We start from the raw sequence: 11,864 nt of genomic DNA on the forward strand, positions 1-11,864 counted from the left end.
TTACCTCCTGGAGTCTTCTGTAAAGACGACCAATACGCCCCAATACGTACCTCTGGGAATGAGCTGGTCAGCTCTTTAAAGAGTATTATGTAAGTTGAAATACATTAATCCATTTTTCTTTTTTGGACCATCTTTAACTGTGTAGTGTGTAATGTCTAAAATACAAAATGATCTGATTTTAGGGTGCAGTTGACGACTGTGGCACAGGTCCTCGCTCTACAAGTGCTAATAGTCTTCGGCAAAGAGAAAAATCTGCCATAAGGTACAGAAAACATTGGCATCAGAGTAAATGGATGCATGTTTTTGCAATGTGCGAGGAAACTGGCGAACTCAGAGAAAACTACGCAGGCTTGGGAGAACATGCAAACTCTACACAGGAAGGCCGGAGCCGGAATCGATCCCACAACCTCTGCATTGTGAGACCATCGTGCTCACAAGTCGCCCACCGTGGCGGCCGTCCATTATGAATGCCATCCCACCATCCATTATCTGTACGGCTTCTCCTCACAAGGGTTGCGGGGGGTGCTGGAGCCTATCCCAGCTATCTTGGGGCAGTAGGTGGGGTACACCCTAAACTGGTTGCCAGCCAATCGCAGGTCACACAAAGACAAACAACCATCCGCGCTCACACTCACACCAATTTAGGGTGTCCAAACAACCTGCCATGCATGTGTTTGGAATGTGGGAGGAAACCGGAGAACCCACGCAGGCGTGTGGGAAACATGCAAACTCCAAACAGGAAAGCCGGAATCAATCCCGCGACCTCTGCATTGTGAGACCATCGTGCTAACAAGTCGCCCACCATGCATCCCTGCTAAATAAATGATTAATTTTTACATTTTAGTATTTGTAAGCGATCTTGTGTTCATGACAGCATTTTCAACAGTGTGGGTGTTTGTATGAAAGCATTTCACTCGTGTATGGGCATGAGCATGTTTCAGTTGTATTTATGAATAACAATAATTTCACAATTGTGCCTGAGCGCCTTTCACTGGTGTGTATGAGAATGTTTCACCTATGTGTATGAGCGCATTTGACGAGTGTATGAGCAACAACTATTTCACTAGTGTGTATGAGAGCGTTTCACTCGTATGTATGATAGCGTTTCATAAGTATGCATGAGCAACAACAATTTCACTGGTGTGTAAGAGTGCATTTCAGAAGTGTGAAGCGATTCCTGACTTTTGTCCCCAACGGCACCTCATACTCCCCATCTCCCGCTCACTTCTCCTGACCCCATGAGCCATCCCCGTTGCTACTACATGGAGATTTGATGTGTTTTTTTGTTATTAGCTTCTTCAACATCTCTTCTGATTCTCATCTCTTCTCTGGCGCTCGTCTCCGCCTGTCTGATTTGAAGTCGACCTCAGAATTTGCACTATTTTGACATGACTTCTGTGGTAATCACTACTGACATATTGTGTCATTTGCTCAATAATACATTAAAATTATAATAAATAATAAAAATGGGTCCGGTGCCGAGCTCTGGCTTCATATCTTTAAAAGTGGTCTTCTCAAATCTGTTACTAATGGCCTCTAAATCGGTTGTGGTAGAGAAGGGGCAAATTAGACCTTATGGCATCTTAATTTGGTCAAGTCTTGTACCCATTTTCAAGGCCAGCGACTATTGCTTTAGCTATATACAAGAAAAGGATTACTCTGAATATACACAACAACAAATCCCAGATGTCCATCCCAAATGTTGTTTCAAAATAATCCAGTTCAGATGATAAACAAATGTATTGGTATGTTGAGGTCATTATTTCAAATCAAAATATACACTTCTTTTTCAGACAATGGGGAGGATCGAAGAAGTGGAAAAGTTGCAGGAGTAACTTCAAAACAATGCAAAGAGACAGAATCTGGAAGAATGTCAAGTTTGTCCATGTTTATATTTCTGGAATTTAGTGGGCGTGCATCTCGAAATGTTTGGGGATGGTTCGGGCTGCCAGACAAGACTTTCACTGCGAGCGCTGGACCACTGGATGCTGCGGCAAACAGCGGACTTCTTGCAGCTATTTATTACCAACAAGCTACTCCTGCACATCAATGATGCGGATGGCACAGACTGCTTTGCAGACAATTATTTTGAGGCAAAACCAAGAGGTCTGTAAGCACTCTGAAAACAAAGTAAAATATTTGACACCCACGGCAAAGAAAGCCATGCTACAGCATAGGGCTGGGCGATAAACCGAAAATTTACCGTTACCGAAATTTATTACAATGACCGAAATCATTTTGCCCATGTCGGTAAATTCGATGAATAAAAAAAGAAAAGCCTTTTGTCTGCGGCAATGTTCATGCCCCTTTAAGACCGCTACAGCGCCTCTAGTCATGTGACTCCACCCGTCTGTCGCTCTCGTTGCTGGCGATTCAAATCCAGAAGCTTTCTCACCACCCACAACACAACCATGCTGTGCTGAAAGTTCAAAGTGAGAAGCAAGGTTCGACAAGTGACAACAGCCCATGAACGGAGGCGACACCATACGAGAGAACGTCTCAGAGGTGGACGCGATAGCCTAGCACATAGCTAAAGATAAAGCTCCTCTAGTTACGTGGCGCGCACAGGATTTAAACGCTTCATGAAAGCCGTATTTCCCGATATGGACTACATCGGGCCGGGAGCTTAGACATGTCAAGCATTTTGCATCTACATCCGACTTGTGGTCGGGTCGCAACATGGATCCCTGATTGAGCCTAACTGTGCATTACATAGATGACAAGTGGCGACTGCGCAGCAGAGTACTCGAGACGGCACATTTTCCCCGATAATACCCACTTGTTTATTTGGCTTGCATTGACATTTTCTTTCATTTTATTTAGCGTTTTTTTATTTGCCATTATTTACATCATGAGAGCATCTTGGCGCAATCTATTTGCAGAAAAAGATTTCGCAAGAGGTACCCTTTTTCTTTGTGACATTGTTCAAGTCATGCAGAGCAAGCTCAGGGTTCGCGGTTAACCGCTTCCCGATTGCCCGGGGCAAGTGAAATTTGGCCACGGGCAAGGTAAAATTATGGGCAACTTGCCCGACCGGGCAAGCATTTTTTAAAGCAGCCAAATATCTTTAATTTTGACGAAAACGGTGGTGTGATCTGTTTGTGTGCACTGTATGGTGATGGTTTAACCCAGACAACCCCTTATGTTTTGGTATGGTCCATTGGCCTTATCGGGGGCAATGGGCGGGCGCTACGGGGATCAGTTAGTTCAGTGAATGTCGAGTTAAAGTGGACGTCAATAAATCCCGCAGTATTGGAACTCGCTGTCGTAGCATCCTCATTTGAAGTTTGAAAAACACAACAAAAACCTACGATATTTTGGCCGAAAATTGGCGACGAGTTCGTTCAAATCCGAACATTTCGGATTCCTCTGACATGACTAAAATAGCTCGAATATTTTTAAGTAGACAATTCAGTTGTGAGTAAGGAAGGGAGTAATATTTGATTATTGGCTGTTAATTCATTAGCTCCATGATGTGACCTGACATAGTGTCAGTGACTGTGTTCTGTTTATGCTATGAAACTTATGGAGGCAGCACCACAGGCACTGGTCTTAAAGGAATACACAAATTTGCCACACTCATAATTTACTCATGTGATTCCTCAATTAATACGCTCTCCTGGACTTAAAATTGATCATCTGGATTGCTGTAATATCATTTTCCCAATTTAACATGCAGATTTGTTAATTATTAAAACTACAATTAACATTTTCAATAACTGCACAGGATGATACATTTGCTCTTGTGAGTAGGGTTTCATGGTTGATGATGAAAACAAGATTAATTTATGCTTATCAGATTATATGTTTATTTACATTTGTGGCGCACATTTTACAACCATAAACATTTTATTCTTAGAGAAAAAAAATTGTCACTTGCCCAAGTCGGGCAAGTAATTTGGCCACTCGGGCAAGGCAAATTTTAGTGGCACTTGCCCTATGGGCAAGCAGTTTTTAAAGTTAACCGCGAACCCTGCAAGCTATTTGGAATGTTCATACAAATGATTTTTGTACTTTTATTTTTCATTGAAAGTAAAGTGTACCAGTTGGTCAATAAAAAAAACAGTCAATATGCAATTCCTGCATTTATTTTGATTTTAGTCCACGTGGGAATTTATTGTGCATTTATCGTTATCGAGGTAAAATTGCTCGATTTCTCGCGATATTGATTTGAGGTCATATCGCCCAGCCCTTCTACAGCATGTATACAGTGTGAGACGTGTTGTGTTCACTTGCTCCAAGGCAATTGTTTTTAAGTGTATACCACATACCCAACGAATTGTGTAATTTGTATGGCGGGGTGTACACATGCGTTGCAAAAACACATGCACACACTGTCACTCACGCACTTCCGTATATAGTTTATTTCAGCACCTTTTGTCATGCTGTTTTTATTTTATAGAAGGAAAGCATTATTTTGATGTCTGAGCTGTCACAAAAGAAAAAATAGAACTGTTGAAGTCAAGTCAAGCTTGTGCTTGAAATGTTTGTTCTTAGTTTCTCAGTTTTTCGTGAGCAATGGGAATTCAGTTATATTCAAACGCTGTCAGGTAAAGGCTCCATATTTTTATAGCATTATAGCACACTATTCTGTGGGCGCTAGAATTGAAGGGTTTGCGTTAGTAAAAATAGGTGGGATTAAATGAGCTGAAGTGTATCTCTTGAGTGCTCCTTAAATATTTGCCTGTGTTGGTATATTTTATTTTGGTCGTGTCATGTTTATTCTTACGCTGAAAGAGACATGAGGTGTTCGAAAAAAATAAATGATTTTTTTTTTTCCCGGTCAAAACTACCAATGGTGTCTGTTTTTTTTCCCTCCGTGAAATGTACGAGTTATCACTTTGACGCGCATGATGTCACGTGGCTGGAGGACTGGAAACTTGCACGAACAACATTTACGTTGAAATGTAACAATGACACATATATCGACATCTAACAAACATGCATGGGCATCTAACATTGACACTTACATTGACGTCTATAACATAAACCATTACAATCACATCTAACAAACACGGACATCTAACAGACACATCGACATCCATCATAAACATTTACATAGACATCGACATCTAACCAACCTCTACATAGACATCTTACACACATCGACATCTAACAAACATTTACATAGACATCTAACATAAACACATCTAATATAGACACATAGATTGACATCTAACATCGACACATTGAGATCTAACATAGACATACATTGACATCTAACATAGACTGTTACATCGACAACTAACATCGACACAAGGCTTTGTCAAATGACACGTCATGACGACATATACAGAGACACAAGGCACAACAGCATATTTTTGGTACAAATTGAACCCGATATGTTAGCTACCTCGTTCGACTTAAAGGGTTAGCGAACTTGTTATGGTGGTTGAGGCGTGGTGGCTACCCAGCTCGTGTAGTGTATATTAAACTTAAGTTAATAATTTATGACCAGTAAACACGGATGTTGTAACGCAAAACAATGTTCAAATGTTAGTTTTTTTTCAACACATTTCATGAGAAAAAGCTCTACTTGTCTGTGAGAAATGTATGTTGTAGACCCATTATATAACACAATATTACACAATTTTACATTGGAATTTCATTTAATAAAACATTGACAATTATCTTTACAAACACTGTGTATGATTCATCTTTTCATTTGTTGTTCAATGAGCAAAACAGTGGCGATCAAAACAGTGCAAATTAAATAACATTTTATAGGTATCTGGTTGCAATACAGTGAACCCTCGCTACTTCGCGGTTCACCTTTCGCGGGTTCAGTGCTTCGCGGGTCTAAAAAATATTCGGGGGCATTGTAGTTTCGCCGAGCGGCACGACGGGGCGCTGGAGTGGTTAGACGGCCGGCGTCCGCCGAAGAAGAACGTGGGCGAAGAGGAGAGTGGACAAAGAAGAGCACGTTCCCCCGGGCACGATTTGGGGCGACGTTTCGCGCGGTTCGGACCGTACCAGAGCTCCGGCCAGCGTGCGTGGCAGTTAAGCCGAAGAGGAACAACTTCCGCCCGGGCACTAGCGGGGCGACATTTCGCTCCGTTCGGGACCGTGCGAGAGCTCCGGAGGAGACCGGCCGGCGTGCGTGGTTGTTAAGCCGAAGAGGAACACCTTCCGCCCGGGCATGAGCGGAGCGCGAGGCTGTCAGTTATGAATGAATAAATGAATAAATAAATGAAGAATGCCAGGGCACACCGGACGGCGTACCAGCAGGTAAAAGTCGAAGTAATTAAATAAATACAAAAAGAAGTAATTGAATAAATACAAAAATAATGGCTGGGGAATAAAAAAATGTTTTAATAATTTTTTTTTTGTTATAACATGAATTTCACCCTCTCTCTCTCTACCCGTATATATATATATATATATATATATATATATATATATATATTATTATTATTTATTTATTTTTTTAAGCATTTTTGAAGGTGCGCCGCTACTTCGCACTTTTTTTTAAAGCATTTTTGAAGGTGCGCCGCTACTTCGCACTTTTTTTTTTTTAAGCATTTTTGAAGGTGCGCCGCTACTTCGCGGATTTTCAGTTTTCGCGGGTGGTCTCGGTCCCCATTAACCGCGATAACCGAGGGTTCACTGTAGTAAGTTACATTCTAATTTACATTGACAGGTAATGGAAATGACTACTGGTAACCTCAATTGAACTGTATTTCAGTCAGAATGCCTCAAACATCATAAAAAAATAAAACGTTGAGTATTATTTCTCCTTCAAAATGTCAGAAGAAATACTCTATAATGGCCTGACGACATTAACATAGCTTATAGTATATAGCAGGGGTGGGAAAACTTTTTTATTGGCGGGCCACAATGGGTTCTAAAATTTGACAGAGGGGCTGGACCAGGAGCAGATGGATGGAGTGTTTTGGTAACCTCATCTCATCTGAGAAAAAAAATACATTTAATTTTAAATGAAAGTGAACAAAAGCTTGTCTTTGAAAAACCACACTATTTTGAAAATAAAACATTAACAAGGTTTTTTTTTTTTTTTTCAAATTCGGCGGGCCGGATTAAAACGTTTAACGGGCCGCATGTGGCCCCCGGGCCGTAGTTTTCTCACGTCGGTATATAGCATAGCGGCATAGGTTCCCTCGTCAACATCAAGTGAGTTACCCTCTTACCAAGACCAAAATACGGGGCTCTCCATCTCCCGGTCACTTCTCCAGACCCCAACAGTCACCCTCGTTGCGAGAACTTGGAGATTCGATGTTTATTTTTTTTCGCTTCTTCAACTTCGTGTCTGATTCTTTTCTCTTCTCTGGCTCCAGGATTCCGCTGTCAATCAGATGACGATTGAGGCGGGACTTCCGGTTCAAAGTCACCCTCAGAGTTTGCAACCATTTGAGATGGCTTCTGTGGTAATAACAACTGTCATAGGTGCAATTTGCTCTATAAAGCATTAAAAAAAAATAATAATAATAAATTACAAAAAATAGTCAAGTACAGCACTCGTCTCATAAACTAGGTAAGAATTTAGCGTTACTAACGTTGCTACACTATAAAGAGTGTTTTACTGACTAGCTAAACCCAGTTTGCTTAAACTGATCGTACACTGGACGAAATCTTACCGTTGTCTTTTTACAAATGGATTATGAAATTGTTGCAGAAATTGTTTTGCTGTGACGGAGGGCAAGTTTTATAAGGTTCGTTCATCGGGAAGGTTTTATATTAGACGAGGATGGTCTTGTTCTTCGGATTTTTTTTTTATTTATAAAAGGCCGAGCATTTGTATTTGCGCTCAGACTGTGTTGCACAGTGCACACGAACCAAAAGCTCTAAAGAAAACACAATACCCGATCCAAACGGAGGGACGTGTTATCTTTATCTTCCACACCGCCTATCTTGTACTGGCTTGCGGGGAGGTGCTGCCGCCTATCCCGTCTGACTTTGGGCGAAATGCGGGAGGGACGACCTGAACAGAGAAATACAAAAAGAAGCAGTACAGCGTCAGTGTAACTCCTTACGGGATAATATCCTCGTCGCATAAACAAGGTAAGAATTTCACGGTATGCATTTTGGTGAACTATAAAGCGTGCTTTACTGACTGGAGCGACGTCGAGTTAGCCTAAATGTATCGTGCATTGGACTAAATCTAGCAAGTTAGAATTATACGATTTGTTCTTCGGGAAGGTTTTATATTAGAGGAGGAATTAAGATCTTGCCCTTCGGACATTTTTTGTGATAAAAGGCCGAGCATTTGCATTTGCGCACAGTATTAGTCCACGAAACAAGAAATACCCATGTACAAATAACTTGCAATTATAATAGTTGGAGCTGTAACAAAGTGTTTTTCATACGGTGTTGTATAAATTAGCAGGAAATTAGAACACAAATTAAAACACGTACAGTAGATACAAGAAGAACAACGACAGTCACATGTTGAGTCGAAAGCTAAAGAATAAAAATGTGTCTTCAAAACGTTTTAAAAGTGGACAGAGAGGGGGCTTGCCTAACATTCAATGGAGAGTCAGGGAATGGACTCCGAGTGCAAGTTTCAGGCCATCTATCTCAAGAAAGAGCTTCTGATGCACCTCAAACGGGTACTGCAAATTTAGTAAGTTCAGCGCATAGTTAATTCCCATGAGCAGGAGACTGGCAACATTTCCACAACCTCATTTTCTTAAGCAACAATGGAAACAGAGGCATGGGATGTGTCTTCTTGTCCCTCACTTGCTTGGAAGACATAGAGTACGTGTGTCAAACTCAAGGCCCGGGGCCAGATCTGGCCCACAACCTAATTTTATGTTGCCCGCAAAGGGCAAATCATCTGCATCAACTTCCTGTTTCTAGCATATTTTCTTCACAACAACACTGAGATATGAGATATTGCCAATTATTTGTTACCAATCCTCCCCTTTTAAAATAAATTGAAAAATTGTTGAACAATTACTTACTAGCTTCTGATTTCAAAACTGGCTTTCCAATCAATTTATATGGGTTCACAGTCCCTCTGAGGGAAACCACAACTACGATGTGGCCCGTCCATAAAAATGAGTTTGACACCCCTGACATAGACCTTCAGTACTTGCTTGGCCTGGTCCTCTTTTGCTTGTTCTCTGCTGACTTCCTGAAAGAGCATATACATCCATGGTTAGGTGCATAATGTCCCAAATTTGTGTTTGCTTTTTATAGTTCTGAATATCGCTGTCTTCAGGCAGTATCCAAGAAGCTCCAGAATCTTCACCTTGCAGGAGACTTCCAATGGCACGTTTTTGCAATCATTAACACTGCATCATCCAAAGAGAGCAAACCATTTTCAACATTTGAGATTGGTCAGTAATATTTACAAGTAACACCCACTCGTGTGGATTGACCAATAGATTAGATCTAGAAAAACATGAAATTACTCAAATTATGACAACATGTTTCAGACGGACACCAGTGATATGTGACAGTATTTGCAATCTGCATTACATGTTTATAACAGCATATATGAGAATCAAAAAATAAATAAAAAGGGCAATGAAAACGGAAATTAAAATAGAAACCTCAACCTCAAGGATAGGATTTTTGTCGAAATCTCAAAATCGAAACTTTGGACCTTCTGATTTATTTTGTCAATTACCCGAAAGTAACCTTTGCCAAATGCCAACCCTTTAGCCAGAGCAGGTCACATACTGGCAGCAATTAATTTATTTGAATATTGTGACAAATAAAAATGTTTGCTGCACAGTCTATGAGTTAATTGCAGCTTTAAAAACGTAATACTGTTGTAATTTACCTGGTAGTCCGTGATGAGTTCCTCTGCAGACTGTCCGAGGAATTTCATCAAGGAATGGATTATGCCCTCCCTTCCAGCTTCAACGTTTTGCTATTTAAAAAGACACAAGATGATTAAGTGTCTTAAATAAATAAAAGCTCACATATGCATTGCTTACATCCCAAAAAGTGCATCTCAACTTTAAATAAAAAAAATAGCAAGATATCCATAAGCTCTAACAGATCTTTTATTGTTTTATTCTGTTAATGCTTATGATGGACTTATCCAAAATAGTTTGATGCAAATTCTATTTGCAGTAATAAAACACAACCCTCTTACATGACTGAGTGAACTGAGCATAGGTCTTATTTCAGTGCCAGTAACTCGGCCTTTTTTTCCAAGTATCTCCTTCAATTCCAGGGTGTAAAGTTCCATCTTGGTTAGCCAGGTTCTCTCAAATTGAACATATGTAATTTGTTTGAACTCTTTCTTAATCTGAAACATTTTTCCCTCAATTAGAACATTTTCAAAATTAAGAAATCTAAATCACGATTTAAATTTTGATTAATCGTCCAGCACTAGAAGATACAGCAGCAGGTATTACTCCTCCTCTAAAATAATAAAGGCAGTACAATCATCACTTAATTTGACACAGAGTTTGGATTAATTGCTGGACTATGGTCTGATATTTGTCCCACTTGAAACTAAATCTGAATATTGGTTATTTGAATGTGAATATCTTAACTTTGATATTTGAATTGAAACCTGAATGTTTTGAATTGAACACTGAATTATTGAATTGAAAAACTGAATTCGAATTACATAAATTGTATATTTTTAATTTGATTCTGAATTTTTCGATCATAATGTTTTTGTTAAGAACTATATCCCAATAAACTTGAATGTAGGACTTTAAAATGCGTTTTTAATTCCTCAAAAAAAAGGTCTCCTCACCAAAAATTCAATACTGCATATGCTCAAATTCAGTTTACTAAGTAAAAATTCAAGACTCAGTGACAGACATACGGGAGCTTTAGGGTGCCTCAAGGATGTGCAATGGATTCCAATCACCTTCCACCTATCACATCAACCCCCCATCCTTCAGCAGATCCACTGGCTTCCAGTCAATCAACAAATCATTTTCAAAATTCTTCTATATATTTTCAAATCTATGGCTGGCGACCAGTTCAGGGTGTAGTGCGCCTTTCGCCCGTAGTCAGCTGGGATAGGCTCCAGCACCCTCCCGTGACCCTGTACCGGATAAGCGGTGTGGATAATGACATGACACATGACTTTCAAATCTCTTCACAACCTCGCCCCTCCCTACCTTTCAGACATCATCCATATTCCCACTCCATCCCGCGCTCTCCGGTCTTCATCCTCCTCACTCCACCCCTTGCCTGCCACCATGGGGGACAGAGCCTTCAGCGATTCGGTTCTCCAGCTCTGGAACTCTCTCCACCTGACCTCTGTAATTGCACCACCCTCCCTGTGTTTAAAACTAAACTCAAAACCAATCTGTTCCGCCTTAATTACTCTCTCCAATTCCAGATATGTCCCTCATCCACTTTATTGTATTTTATCCTGCTTGATTTACGTGTTGGTGTTTCTACCCGTATTTGTGTTTTTACTTTCGTATTTTACTCTGTACAGCGGCCTTGAGTGTCCTGAAAGATGCTTCCAAAAAAAAAAAAAAATAAAATATATATATATATATATATATAAACACACACACACACACACACACACACACACACATATATATATGTTGTTTGTTTTTTTTTCATGGTGGAAAAAAATTTCATCTAAATAACTCTAATGAATTTGTCTTTTATCATGGTGGTCTGTAGGATGAATTGGATCAAGAGCCTGCCAAGTGCACCATGGTGGTGTTTGTTGTCCGGGAGGAAGAGGATCTTCAGCCACCACATTACATCGGGGCAGTTATTGTAGGTGTGAAGGTTCTTTGTCAGTTGCCATCTCTTGCACATAGATGTGTGATGCTGTTTGGCCTCATCTCTCAACTAAACCTGTCTTACCTAAGTAAGTTAAAACACGCTTTTGATGCACCACAAAAAAATACTCATGGAGATAGAACCAAACAAATTGACACGAATAGTGTGCGGTTTGAGTGTCA

The sequence above is a fragment of the Idiotropiscis lumnitzeri genome, unplaced genomic scaffold (genome assembly GCF_059441095.1).
Source record: "Idiotropiscis lumnitzeri isolate Australia: NSW breed Sydney's pygmy pipehorse unplaced genomic scaffold, RoL_Ilum_1.0 HiC_scaffold_24, whole genome shotgun sequence".
Lineage (NCBI taxonomy): Eukaryota > Metazoa > Chordata > Actinopteri > Syngnathiformes > Syngnathidae > Idiotropiscis > Idiotropiscis lumnitzeri.